The sequence below is a fragment of the Balaenoptera borealis genome (assembly GCF_965194805.1).
Source record: "Balaenoptera borealis genome assembly, chromosome: 10".
NCBI lineage: Eukaryota > Metazoa > Chordata > Mammalia > Artiodactyla > Balaenopteridae > Balaenoptera > Balaenoptera borealis.
Genome location: NC_138874.1, coordinates 100473106 through 100488334, shown reverse-complemented (window position 1 = coordinate 100488334; position 15229 = coordinate 100473106). Strand labels below are relative to the sequence as shown.

At 40.5% G+C, this 15229-nt stretch overlaps 2 long non-coding RNA genes across 3 annotated transcripts in view; one reads left to right on the top strand and one right to left on the bottom strand.

Moving 5' to 3' along the window:
* Window positions 1-15229, bottom strand: part of LOC309636189 — a 223388-nt gene that overhangs the window by 87860 nt on the left and 120299 nt on the right. Inside the window, exon 2 of one of the 2 annotated variants that reach the window (XR_014249279.1) lies at window positions 12198-12253. The exons of the other annotated variant lie outside the window; for it this stretch is intronic. This is a non-coding gene — a long non-coding RNA (uncharacterized lncRNA). The remainder of the gene's footprint in view (window positions 1-12197; window positions 12254-15229) is intronic. 2 annotated transcript variants of the gene reach the window in all.
* Window positions 1-15229, top strand: part of LOC309636202 — a 372123-nt gene that overhangs the window by 317754 nt on the left and 39140 nt on the right. The gene's annotated exons all lie outside the window — the stretch shown is intronic.

Sequence of the window (15229 nt, the reverse complement as noted above, 5' to 3'; positions counted from 1 at the left end):
GGTGGTAGCTGCCTGGCGGGCTGGTGAACTGCTTCCAGTTGTTGCAGGAAAGAACACAGCGGCTGACCCTGCCAGTACCCTGCCCATAGCCCCTTAACTGTCAGCAGCTCGGTGCTCAGAGTTTCCAAATGCAAACGACTTTCTGTGGCCTCTAGAGCTTGGCAGTTGGTGTGGGCCTGGCAGAGAGTGCTTGGCCCTTAATACCCCTGAAACAGTGGAGAACTGGCTGGAGTTGGTGGAAGGTACCCCTCGTGGAGGACAAATCTGCTGCCTTCTCCACGTGCCCTCCCAGAGGTCACAAGCGGGGCCGAGCCCGACCTGCCCACAGAGCTAACCTGCTTATGAATGCCCCGTGTCCTGGCTTCCTTCAGTTCCCTGCCTTGACTCCCCATTCCCTTCCCCACCGTGAGATCAACTCCCAAATTATTGAATAATTTCTTATACTCAAATCTTCGTCTCAGAGTCTGTTTTGGGGGGGGGGGAGAGAGAGTTGTCCTAACCTAAGACAAATACCATAAGTGGTGCTTGACATGAACACCTGCGGGCCCACCAGGTGTCCTGCTGCCCTGAATCACACCTGGAGTAGAGAACACTCAGGTGCACGGCTGTGCAACGTGATGCCGTTATCTGTAAAATCAAGTAATAATAGCTACCTCACAGGTTTTGGCAAAGATTTGCATGACTCTCTTACATGTGTTTTCCTGTCAACAATCAGATTGTATTTCTAAGTAAAGTTAATAAGACGTTTGATTGATGCATCTGTCCAAGGACGACCTACAGGAAATCGTTCCTTCTGAAAAAATGATACAAAGGCCCAGCCAATCCTGGTAGATCCCAGTCCTCAGGCCTCCACGGACAGTTATTACAATCATGAGATGGTTAGAACAAACGAAGGGGGATTAAGTTGTAACGTGTGTTCTAAGTCATCCTAAATGGGAAAGTTCTTTTCAAAACTTGAGGGATGTACATTGCTTATTATTGGCAAATTACTAAAGTCTCCTGAGTCAGTCCAGTGACAGAGGGGAAGCAACATACAAAAAGTGTTGAGGGATGGTGGGAGGTAGGGGAGACTGGAAACGAGAAAAAGGGAGAGAGAGAGATTAAGGTCTGGTTATTTAGCTTCACTAAGCCTCAGGTTGACCATTTGTAAAACAGAAATAGAGGGACTCCCAAGGTTGTAGTAAAGAATAAGTGTTAATGCAGTTCCAGACACGTGGTATTCACTCCACGCATGCAAGCTGTATTATTAATATTATTACTGTTTGGCTAAAACTACGTAAACTAGCCTCATATCGTCTACAGATTGTACTGTAGTTTACATAAATACATCAGTTTATTTGCATGGGCGGCTGTAGTCTCTTACGACGCTCAGCAGGGCTAGAGCTCACCAACTGGGTCTCATTGCTCTGAAGTTCCCTCAGCTGTGGCTGCAGGATTTCCTGTGTAGTGATCCAGTGTGTTTTCTCCAACAAAGGACTATTGTGAAAAGTCTATTCGTTCCTTACTGCTGCTGCAAGACGACATCTTTTGGAGACGAAGGTGCAGGGTTCTGTTTTCAAGGGGGTTGGCGGTGCAAATTCATCCTCCAGAGCTACTGGAAATCAGTTAAATTGGTCTTCTCTGTGGAATCTGAGGAGCGCCTGTGGTGAGTATGGCTGCTGTGGGCAGAGTAAAGAGGTGAATGTACCGCTGCTTCCTAGAACTCATTGACTTAGAATAGTTTTCTTGAAGCAAATAAGACAAAAGAACCTGCGGAGGAGGCTGGAGTTTTTGTTTTTGTTTTGTTTTGTTTTTTAAATATGGGGCAGAGCCTTTTAATTAATTTATTTATTTATGTATTTATGGCTGTGTTGGATCTTCGTTTGTGTGCGAGGGCTTTCTCTAGTTGCGGCGAGTGGGGGCCACTCTTCATCGCGGTGCGCGGGGCTCTCACTATCGCGGCCTCTCTTGTTGCGGAGCACAGGCTCCAGACGCGCAGGCTCAGTAGTTGTGGCTCACGGGCCTAGTTGCTCCGTGGCATGTGGGATCCTCCCAGACCAGGGCTCGAACCCGTGTCCCCTGCATTGGCAGGCAGATTCTCAACCACTGCACCACCAGGGAAGCCCGAGGCTGGAGTTTCTGATGGTCTGCGAAGGCCAGCGTGGCCCTCTGCTTTCCAGGATGAGGACAGCACAGCTCACGAGATGAGCCAGGGAAAGCTTTGCTGCAAAACCATCTGTCACTGTGCAGAATCCACTGCCTCCTGAGAGCTTGGTGTGTGTATCACGGAGGTGTGATATCTCTCACAGCACTGCAGTTTACAGCAATTTGTCGCATGAAATATGTTAGGATGGCTCTCAGTGGTTTCATTTTTAAATAACGTTTCTATAAATATACTCATTTTTGATATGCATTTTTAAATGACAGTATAATTATTTCCTCTCTGTTCTCTCCTTGTCTCCACACACTCAAACACACACACACACCTTTTTATAAAATAGAAATTTTTGGACAATAAGAGAAAAAAATGCCCCAATCCCATCACTCTAATACTCTAATACAGTATTTATTTTTCATTCACCAGGTCTTTTTTAATATGAATTTTTACAAAGTTATAGGCATGGTTTTGTGTACCCTGATTTTCATAGAACATTCCATCATAAAAAGATGTCATGTTCCCAGACAGACGGTATAGTTCTTACTTTTGTTAGCAGCATAGTATTCCATGAAGTGGTTGCCACCACAATTTTCTGCACTGTTCACTCGTTTTGGACATTTAAGTTGCTTCCAAATTGCTTCTTATTGTAAGTACTGTAGCCCTAGGCATCTTTCTCAATGTGATTTTTCTACCCTTTGGGCTCTTAGGAGAGCTTTCATCAGTTGGATGATAAGACAGAATGTAGGACTGTTTAGAGGATGGAAACAAAGATGGAATCAGTGAAGGAGACTGAGAAGCAGCAGCCGTGAGTGGGGATGGTGGCCTGAGAGTGTGGAACTCCAGAAGTGGAGTTAGGAAGGGTTTCACAGACAGAGTGGTCATCTGTGTCAAATGGTGCTGAGAGGGAAGGAAAGGAACGCAGAGAACTGACCATTGGGAATTTCAGGCCCTGCAGTAGACACCGGGGTAAGCAACAGGGAGCTCGGACAGCCACGTTCCTACTCTCCTGGAACAGACTGTCTGGTGGGAGACACAGGATTCCAGAACAACCTAGTGAGCATTTAATGACAATATGAGACAGTTGGGCTGATGGAAAGGAATAGAATTCTATGAGAGTATACTGAAAAAAGAATCGGACCTAGACTTGGAATGCAAAGAACATGCTAGACAAAGGAGACAGCATATGCAAAGGCCCTGAGGAGGGCGAGAGTGTGACACAGTGGAGAACAGACTATCAGTGAGTCCGGAGCCATGCAGAGGGGAGAACCGTGCTTGGTGGGACTAGAGGGGCAGGTGGGGGCCAGACTGCATACAGCCTTGCTGACCCTATTAAGGAGTTTGACCTTTACCCTGGGGAGAGCCACGGTCAGATGTGTATTTTGAAAAGCTGACATTGTTTACAGTGTGGAAGGTGACAGGAAGGTGGGCTCGGGATCCTGTAGTATTTCAGTAGCAATCATAGAAGAACCTGGGTAGAGGTAGTGCCGTGTATATGTCCCAAAATACCTTCCACAAAGACTAAAGCTGAGGCCACTGGTCGTTTCAATGCTATAACGATCATACAGTTGCTGTTCCCGGGCAGCACGTGAGAACTGTGCGTAGAGTGAGATCTTTGTGGAGAAAGTGCTACATACGCTCACAGGATTCTTCACTTCATGTGAAACCCCAAAGCAAGCACTGAAGCTCATAACCAGCGATGTGCAGCACGTCGATTTGAAGACAGTATTTTTTCTGTCTTTAAGTTTCAATTTAAGTTCAAGAAATTTGGAAACGCAAGCCTTATGTAAATTTTTCTCAGTTAGGATCTGCTGACTGCAAGGAAGTAGTCAGGCTGAAATAATGATGAGGAATGTTAGGGATGCCCTGGAGGAGATTGATAGAGATGCTTGACCACTTTGACTTTTCAGATTTCTTTTTACTTAATATTTCTCTTTATATTCAACAAGAGAAGAACCAACCGAAATATTAGATCTTGGGATGGAATAATAGGCAGAACTCCATCTGTTGCAAATAACGCAAATCAACTTAAATGAAAAGGGGGATTCATCATTACATAACAGAAAAGTCTGTAAGCTGACTGATTTGACTTTTAGGTGGATTCAGGAACACAAAGAACCTTGCATTGAGATATGTGTGTTGCTTTCTCAGAAATGTACATGTCACACGAGGTGGCAAATGAAACACATGACTACTGCATTCCCATAAAAGCCCCTGTCCAAAATGGTGTCCCCTTGCTTTTCCAAATTTCTTCCAAAGAGGAAAGAAGGCCCACCCACTGAACCTACCCCAGATGAGATAAGGAGAAGGATTGGACCCCGGCACTGCCAATCGTCTTTGCCCCATGGAGCCAAAACACCTCCCCCACCCCCCCCAGAATTGTCACTGAAAGGAAAGCAAGACCCTTTGTGTCCACTGCAGACTAGGTGGAAGGTCCATATGTGTTGAGACTTTGACTAAAAGAAAAAAAAAAAATCTTAGAGGAAGAGAGCTGAAACCAGTGAGTGCTATTGCAGATCGCAGAGAAGAGGCAGTGGAGTAAAACTCTTGCTGTCCATTCTTAGTCTCTCAGACTCATCATTCTGCTTCATTGCTCATCCTGAAGAACTAAAATTGGGCCCAGGCCAGCGAAGGGAGTGACCTCTGATTTAGGCCAGCCCTAAAGCTGTGTGCTTTTACTCTGATCAGTGAGTGGAGTATTTGTTTAGAGTCACCAACTGGATGGTGCATTTGTTTATATTTTTAGCAACTTCTTTAGAAAAATCACAAAGGCCCCCATTCCTTCACTGGCCACCACACTGCTGAAACAGCATTTCTCTGTTCACCACTCTCAGAGCGAGCCTAACAGAAGGCAATAGGAGATGTCAGTTAAGCAGGAGGGCCATTACACTGTGGTTTGGTGTTGGTGTTTTGTTCTTTTTGCATGCCTGTGTCATTTTGACCCAATATAGTGCTGCTGCTAAAACCATTCTTGTTCTGGCAAGTTTGCTGCTATCCAGCAAGAGAATAAATTGAAGGTAATGGAAGAGATGAGAAATAATCATACCCTTGACATTCCAGCTTTTGTCTGACTTTTCTTAGTAATTTATTTAGCTGAGCATTTCGTGGCTGGTCAAGAGTAAAATTATGTCCCAGCCTCTTCTCATCCATCTTCAGGAACATCTGAAGGAAAGCCTTAGTCTTTGCTTTGTTCAAGAAGTGATTTTGCCTCCTGATGTTTTACAGTCTTGCAAGGCAATTACTTTAGATGAAGTAAGGTCTGCTCAAAGTTTGAATAGAAAAGGAAAGGGGAATTGATTAATTGGTCCAGGAGTATCTCTGCAGCCAAATAAATGTTATGGTCACTTAAAAGCAACAGGCTTGCACCCAGTTTCTCATTCCTTTTGGAAACTTGCCCAGTAAACTGCTTTAATTAATGACTGATCTCCATTTTCCAGATCTTTTCATGTCTTTAAAATATCCTAAGTCCAACTGCTGAAATTTATGGTTCACTACAGAGGAAAGAAAAAACCCCATCCTTTAAAACTACCCAAAGTCACAGGGGAGCATGTGTACAGCACCACACATTTCTTCTTATAAACACACATTGAGAAGAATGGTGGAGACTTTATTTTGTGGAATGCAGGATGATATGGTTGTAAACCCATGTGAGTTGTGGCCAGACTAACCTAGGTTCAAATCCCCATTCTACACTTAATGTTTGACAATGAACAAGCTACTTTCACAGCTATCTGCAACATAGTTGTCACCACTGTCATTGTTTCTGATATAAATAAACCTATAAAACCTGGCATATAATAGCTGCTCAACAAGTGGTAGTTGTTATCATATCTTCTAACATTTTATTTATAAAGTGTGATTGACCGAAGACACAATAAGAAAATTCCCAAGTGGTGTTAGGTAATACCCATTCTTTAAATGAGAAGGAGTTTCTCTGGTTATCCCATAGGCCTCCATGCCTGAGGTATAGAATCCCTGGAATTGATTACTTGCTTCCTAACACCCCCCCAAGACCAGGCATAGAAGTGGAAATCTGTTCTGCTGGTTTACCTAGTACTATCCTTGCTTTCCTTCTCCATAGAAATTTCTTGACCAGTTTAAGAACTTGGCATGCAATCATATATGCAGGAAAACTGTGAGTAGTCATTAGATTTCTCTGATCATTAGACTCAACCCTTCTCTAGGTTACAACATTCTTCTTTCCCCCTGGTGACTCCCCTGGGAGAGGAATGGTTGAGATGCTGCTTTCTGTTGGTTTTGTTTAAACTGGAAGATAAGGGGCTGGATCCTCAGCCCCACAATCCTCCAGAGTATCTATGTTGCCAGCACCTAACAATGAATTTTGGCTGGCACAATAAATATAATCTATTATATATTATGTCTGTCTGTATTTGTATCATTTGTGTGATCTGTCCAACCAAGAACGAGCTTTGGGATGGGAGGGAGGAGATTAATGGGTAGCCGTGTTTTCTGATGGGTCACATGACCTTGGGTGGACCTTTGCTCTTGTGGAGACTGTTTTCGTATCTCAAAAATGGAGATGATGATAGTAATGCCTGCCTTTGACCTGCCACCATGACCCTTAAATAATCACAGATACTTGAGTCTCCTCAGAAACTGCTTGTATGATTCTAGCCATTGGTGTCTTTCATGGTAGTTTTTCAGATTCAAATGGACTGCTTATGATATTTTTGGGGTGGGTTTTTCAAATGTCTCTGTGACTGCTGATAAATGCATGCTGAGGGAATTCCTTGGTGGTCCAGTAGTTAGGACTCGGTGCTTTCACTGCCGTAGGCCCAGGTTTGATCATTGGTCAGGGAACTAAGATACTGCAAGCAGCACAACAAGGCCAAAAAAAAAAAAAAAAAAAAAATGCATGTTGAGTTGAGTTGAAATGAAATCAAACAATTTATCAGGACTCATCTTTCTCCAACACATTGTCTTTGATGTCCTTCAATCATTTCTTGAAAGTCATTTTTAACCCATGTGCATGTCTTCCTCCTTCTGGCACCCTTTCTCCATTAAGTGCTTAAAAAGATGCCTTTGTGCCACAGTAAAAGATAGTGCTTATTGCTGTGGTAATTTCTGTTCATTTACTTAATTTTGCCAATTAATTGTTAGCTCCCAGAGAGTTTTTATAGCTACCATTAGGTTGTCCTGGCTAGGTATGCTGAAGGCTAAGAAATTTCATGATATAAAAATGCTTTGGGGGACTTTATTTAATGGTCCTTTCTTTCTTTTTCTTTTTTTCTCTTTTATTTTTTCTTCTCAGCCTAAGATAAAGTAATGAAAGTTTGTATTTTCATGCTATTTGTCTTGTATCTCTTACCTTAAGCCAGCTCAAAGACACTCCATGACAATTCTACTGAAAGCTGACAATCCAGAATCAATCAGGCTTGGTGTGAAAGCCCAGCTTTGCCATTTTCTTCTTTTGAAATATGGAACATGTTACTCAACCTCTCAGGAACTAATCATTTCTTCATCTAAGAGCTGTTTTCAAAAATAAAGCACCAGACATAAAATGAATGGCATCTTGTAAGTGGTCAACTGACATTGGTTTCTTGAGAAATTTTTCTTGGGAAAAGTTGAAGGTATTTGACTGAATTGATATCTATAGGTTTTGAGAGGTTGATTAAGACATGAAGATTAAATGGCTGTATTTTTGGGGGTCAGAATTTCTCCACCCTCTAGTTTTATTTAGGGAGGATTTGTTTTACTTTTTTTTTTTTTTTTTTTAAGTATTTGTTTATTTATTTATTTATTCATGGCTGTGTTGGGTCTTCGTTTCTGTGCAAGGGCTTTCTCTAGTTACAGCGAGCGGGGGCCACTCTTCATCGCGGTGTACGGACTCCTCACTATCGCGGCCTCTCTTGTTGCGGAGCACAGGCTCCAGACGCGCAGGCTCAGTAATTGTGGCTCACGGGCCCAGGCGCTCCGCTGCACATGGGATCTTCCCAGACCAGGGCTCGAACCCCTGTCCCCTGCATTGGCAGGCAGATTCTCAAACACTGTGCCACCAGGGAAGCCCTGTTTTACTTTTTAAAGAAAAGGCTCTTTAGAAAGCTCAAGTATCTTTATCAGTGATTCTAAAAACTTTGTACTGAATTTTCCTTAAAACATACATGTGATTAAAATTTGAAAAGGAGAGGCTATTTGGCAATAATGTGTTTAGAGATTTGATCAAAACCCCAAATATTTTGAAGCCTAATGCAACCCATACCTAGATTATTTTTAGCTCTCAAAAATCCAGTTATTTAATCTCTTAATCAAACTGCTTGAAGTTTCCATTTATAAATAAATGAAATGATAATAAATAATGAGCCAAAAAATAAAAGGCACCCATTTAAGGGAAAAAATTGAAATTTGATGGAAATGAATGTACGTTTGAATACAATGAAAATATCATTTGTCCCCTTTGATTTTAAGCTCTGATTAAAGGAAGGACTGAAGTAGGAGCCAGCAAAATTGCCTTTTGTCAAATTCCTCAGTGTAGAGTTCTTCATTTGTGTCAAGTAGATTACATTTGTTCAGGGATTAAGGGAGACCTGGAGAATTTAAGGTCTGTTAACCTGACCGTGATTGCCTATATTGGCATAGACTCTCCTCCCAAGGGCCATCTTATTTTATTTTATGCTGCCATTATTTCTTCCTTACATGGTCTAATAAAATGTAATCTGGATAGAGTGTAGAGTAATTGATTGTGGTTGACTGAATCAGCTAGAGGGTGACTATGGAAAAGCCTAGTGTGTATCAGGCCCTGGGTCAGGTAAGGTGTAATCTCTGTCTTGGAGAAGACTGATGTGTTGCAGGGTGACAAGTAACATTTCAGTAGGGAGTGAACAGCAAATCACAGAAATTAAGTAACAACTGTTGCAAGATCATAGAGAAACCCAGTGCAGTGAAGAGAGCACAGACTAGCAATCACAAGAATTGGATTTTAATCTCAGTTTCCATCATTAATTGGCTCTCTGGATTTGATACATTATTTTCCCTTTTGCTCCTCTGTCAACCCATCTTGAAAAATGGATAACCAGAGGAATGAAAGACTAGGCAATCGCTAAGGTTTTTCCAAGTGTGTTTTCTCTATCATCTATATACCTTTTTTTAAAAATTAATTAATTAATTTATTTTTTTGGCTGTGTTGGGTCTTCGTTTCTGTGCGAGGGCTTTCTCTAGTTGTGGCAAGCGGGGGCCACTCCTCATCGCGGTGCACGGGCCTCTCACTATCGCGGCCTCTCCCGTTGCGGAGCACAGGCTCCAGACGCGCAGGCTCAGTAGTTGTGGCTCACGGGCCTAGTTGCTCTGCAGCATGTGGGATCTTCCCAGACCAGGGCTCGAACCCCTGTCCCCTGCATTAGCAGGCAGATTCTCAACCACTGCGCCACCAGGGAAACCTATACCTTTTTTCTTGATGGAAAGAATTCTTTAGTAGCCTAGGAGAGTCAGTGAAAGTGGGATTGAAACTTTTCAAAGGATGGGCTGACAAGAAGGGGAAATTGTGCAGGTGTGTCTTGCTCAGAGAGAGACCAGGTCTTCTCAAGTGGTCGGTTTTGATCCTAGCCGTGGCAAACAATCACTGCCCTCATAGATATGGTACAAATGAATTGAAAGTCATGAAGTTAAGCTCCACTAAAGGGAAACACAGTACACTACATTCCCTTTCATTCCAGGTAACTAATGAATCCACTGAACTCACTCACTAGTCTAACTACGTAGCAGGATACAAGACCCTAGATGGAGATATAATGTGTGCAGTATCTGCCCCTCAAGAGTCTTAACTTTTCTGAGGCAAACAGAAATTTATCCATAGGGTTCTATATTACTTTGTTTATAGGATCAAAATATAACAAACATACTGAAAAGTGCACGAATCATATGTGCATATTTCCATGAATTTTCATAGTGTGAATATCCATGCAACCAGCACCTAGATAAAACATAGGATGTTACCAGCACCCAGAAGTTCTCTCAGGTCCCTCTGAATCTCTGACCTCCACCCAACATCCTGACTTAACATCGGAGATTGATTTTGTCTGTTTGGGAAGTTTTATATAGATAGAACATACAGTATGTGTTCTCTGTGTCTGCCATCTTTCTCTCACTATTATGTGTGTGAAATTCATTCATGTTGTTGCACATGGCAGTAGTTTGTTGTGGGCATATGTACAGGTTTCTGTTAGGTATATACCTTGAAATGGAATCAATGGATCACAGGTTCAGCGTTAGTAGCTACAGACCCCCAACCAGTCTTCCAAAGACAAGTGTTAGCAGATACATGGAGCAATTAGAAATTCCACATGCCGCTGATAGGAGGTAAACTAGTTGCTCCAGGTATGTGCTAACACTTGTCTTTTTCATTTTAGCTGTTCAAGTGGGTGTGTAGTGGTATTGCATTGTGATGCTAACTTGCATTTCTCAGATGACTGAACAAGTGAAGCCCTTTTTGATATGTGTATTAGTCTTTTGGAATCCTCCTTTTTGAAGTACCTAGATGTATCTTTTACTCATCCCTCCCACACTGGGTTAGCTGTATTTTCCTACTTGCTTTGTAGGAATTTGTATATACTCTTCTTTGTTGGAAAAATACATTGCAAATATCTTCTCTCACTTTCTCATTTGCCTATTTACACTTTTAATGATGTCTTTTGAAGAACAGATTTCTTAATTTTAAAGTAATCTAATGAATATTTTTTGCTTTATGATTAGTGCTGTTATATCCAACTTAAACATTCTTTTCCTAGCCCAAGATCATGTTATATTCTTTCATATTTAGCTTTTCAATCTATCCAGGATTGATTTTTGTGTATCATGTAAGATAAGGGTCAGATTTATTTTTTCCTCATGTATATTCACTTGACTTATTAATTGAGAAGACCATTCTTTCCCCGCTACACTGAAGTTTCATCTTTGTCATAATAGTTCTGTTCCTAGACTCTTATTTTGGTCCATTGGTCTAATTGTCTGTGTCTATGCCAGTGTATTAATAACTGTAGCTTTATAATAAACAATGGTACCTATCACATAGGTTGCTACTGGAATATAGTGAAACAGTCTGTTAAGTGCCTAGCACAAGACCTGGCAGGTTGGGCTTTTGGCTCAGTTAATGTAAGCTATTAGATACAAGACATGAAGGTCATTTGACATCTTACAGTTCTAGGCCCCTTTGCCCTCCTGTTGGCCATACTACTTTCTTTTTTTTTTTTTTAGCTCTTTATTTTTTTATTTTTTATTTTGAATTTTTGAATTTTATTTTATTTACTTTTTTATACAGCAGGTTCTTATGTCATCCATTTTATACACATCAGTGTATACATGTCAATCCCAATCTCCCAATTCATCACACCACCACCCCATACTACTTTCTTTAAAACGTTTCTGATGTTATAGGGTCAGCCAAGAAATAAAATTCACTTAGGTCATGAAAATTTTCCAAGCATACACCCATTCTGAGACTAGGTCTGTTGTGGGAAAGAAAAAAGAAAAGCTATCTACAGAGTACTGTAACCTCTTTGCTTCTTGTGCTTCAAGTTTATGAAGGAGAGAGGAAAATGTCTTTTAATGTGACTTCTATCTCCTTAGACATCAGTGAATCCTTGTCTCACTCTGGTCCTATTTCTTTCAGTATAGGACTAAGACTTCTTGGCTTTTAATTTCCTCCCTATTTAAATGACAGATATAAGAATTCCCATCAAGAGAGGAGCCTGAATGTCCCCTACGGCTCACTTCTCTAGTTACCTAACTATTCCTAGCATCAAATGTCTTCATTCTTCAACTTTACTCACCTGGACAGTGTAAATGCATATAAGTAAAGCATATCTGGAGTTTAGCACATCAGAGTTAAATTGTTTCTTAACTGTTAAAAATTTCAAGTTAATCATCAGTTCTGATCTATGGGCATGGGATGGGGGGAACAATGTATGTAGTATGTATATATATGTAATACATATATACACATATATATGTGTATATAAGGATATATATGTATATCTGTAACTTTGCTGAAAATTGACGTCTATCAATTTGAAAATCAGCTGTAATAATGTCACGTAATCACTCACTTTACCTGTTCAACTTCACTCAGAAGGCCCAGTCCACTCATTTTCTGAGCATTTGCTGGATCTGTGGAGGTGTAGCAAAGAACAAAACCAATTATCACCACCCACACTCCTTGCCAAAATTAAAAAATAAAAAATTTAATTGATTTCTTCCAAACTTGATGCCTACATTCTATACATATATAAAAGGGAATTATACAGACTATGTAGAGAATGCCTTTAGTGAAAAGCAAAATGATAACCCAAGTCGAATTTCCTTTAGGGGGCCACTTCCTTTGTACAGCAAACACAGGGCCTGTTATAACCTGTCATAACCTTAACTCATTTTTGCCTGAGTTGTAAGTGAACTTGACCAACTATCAAGGGCTTTAGATACAATACAGTGTTAATGCAGAATAACTGAGATTTTGTTTTACAAATCCAGGAAAGGTAAGGTTGTAAATTAACCCTGCTAATGACCAGCCTGTGCTAAGGTTGAGAGTAAGCAGATGTACTCTTTTTTAAAAAACAGCTTTATTGAGAAATAATTCAGATACCATACAATTCACCTATTTAAAGGGTACAATTTGATGGTTTTCGGTATACTCACAGATTTGTGCAAGTATCACCTCAGTCAGTTTTAGAAAATTTTTATCACGTCAAAAGGAAACACTGAACTCTTTAAATATCACCCCCAATCTAAGCAACAACTAACCTAACTCTATAGATTTCTCAATTCTAGACTTTCCTATGAATTGAATCATATAATATATGGACTTTAGTGACTGGTTTCTTTCACTTAGCATGTTTTGAAGGTTCATTCAAGTTGTAGCATACATCAGTACTTCATTCCTTTTTATTACTGAATAATGTTCCATTATATGGATATACCACATTTTGTTTATCCATTGGTAGATATTTGAATTGTTTTCATCTTTGGCTATAATGAATAATGATACTCTAAACTTTCGTGTACAAGTTTTTGTGTGGACATAGGTTTTCATTTCTCTTGGGCATATAACTAGGAGTCGAATCAGTGGGTCATATGGTTACTCTGCATTTAATTATTCAAGGGATTGCTATACTGTTTTCCAAAGCCACTGCCATATCTTACGTTGCCAGAAGGTTTACTCTTAAAAAGATCTCAGAAGGCATTTTTCTTTCAAAACCTATAAAAAACATATAACCTATAATGTAGCCGAAATATGCGCTGCAACTTAGAATCAGCCAATCACTGTTTAAATATTATACCTATAGGGAAAGATAAGTAAGCTGAGACTCAAAGGGTTGAAACACGGACTTCTGGAATACAACCTGTCTTTATGGGGACTCCCTGTCTGTGAGTGACTTTTCTAAAAATACCGTCTGAGGAAAGCACTCATGGCTGAAATTAGCTCAGAATATTCCAGAACAAATGAATTTTAGGACATGATCTCCCCATTTCATATGGGCCTTGTGGTGGAGGGTGGGAAGCTAACATCTTTTTCAGAGAAATAAACTTTCAATATGAACTGGGGAAACTTTGGGCAAAATGTTGGCCCCATGCTAAGGTTCCACATCTGCTCAATGTTTTTTGAAGTGTGCTTCGGAAGCATTATTTCTTTTGTGTGTAAAGGAAGTAGTTAAATTTAAAAAGTGTGCAGTGAAAAGAGGGTCTGATACAGAACAGTTCCAGTAGGAGGGAACATTACAGCTCAAACTGAGGCTACAACCCTTTCAAGAATCTATGCTCATTATGTTTGACTGGGATGAGGGTAGCGTCTTAACTTTTTCAAGGCACAAAAAAGGGAAGGTTTTGAGATCAGAGGTATTTGTATTGTGCTTGTTTCTCTTTCTATACTTTTTTTTTAAATCACAATAATTTGTTCTAGTATATTTTCAGGTCCTACAAGAAGATAAATTAATTATTCTCTTTTCTTCTGTAAATCACCATCTCCCATGATAAGAAAATAGGTTTCCTTCCTGTTTCATGTTTGGGCTACAGAAGTAAATGTAATAAATTATTCTAGTCTTTTTTTTTTCTTTTGTGTGAAGAGTCAATTATGCTCCCGATAAACGTCTCTTCACTATTACTTAAGACTGATTAGAAGTGAAATGCTGTGGGGGAGAGATTTACTCTCATTGCTGTATTAAGTGTAATTTCACTATTCTCTAAAGCAATTGTTTCTGTCATATTTCTTCAAGAAGCAAGTTGAAAAATGATGCTGTAAAAAAGATGGAAGCCTTTTCCTATGTCAGAATTTGGATTTCTTCTACCTCTTCTAAAAAGATACGTTTTTGTTTTTTAATTATTTATTTATGGCTGTGTTGGGTCTTCGTTTCTGTGCGAGAGCTTTCTCTAGTTGCGGCAAGTGGGGGCCACTCTTCATCGCGGTGCGCGGGCCTCTCATTATCGCAGCCTCTCTTGTTGTGGAGCACAGGCTCCAGACGCGCAGGCTCAGTAATTGTGGCTCACGGGTCTAGCTGCTCCGCGGCATGTGGGATCTTCCCAGACCAGGGCTCGAACCCCTGTCCCCTGCATTGGCAGGCAGATTCTCAACCACTGCGCCACCAGGGAAGCCCAAAGATACGTTTTAAAGGGTATATTTTCTCATTGTCTAACACCCTCAAGTCATCCAGTGCAGAAATCTGCATTTTCAGACAATGTTGTACTAAGTCTAAACTCTTTTTTTTTTTTTTTTAATTAAGATATTCAAACCCTGTGGTGCTATGACCAGCGTCCCTGGAGGGGAAAAGGAGTTTATACTAAACTGTCCTTATGCTGCTCAGTGTCAGCAGGATGATTTTAACAGCTGCCATTTGAAAACCAGCTGGCCTGCTCTCAGACTTCTCAGGTAGTTGTAAAGCGTTCATTGTTAAACTCACAAACCAGAGGGCAGATTCTGGCTGGTGAGGAAAAAACCAGAATACTTTCACTTTTTTCCTACTAACACATACCTTGTGAAAGGGCACTTGCTCAGAAAAGAGCTCTTCTTTCATTCCCATGTGATATTTCATTTTAAATTTTTTTAAAAATTTATTTATATATTCAATAAATTAATTTGCTTAAGCAGTGAAAAAC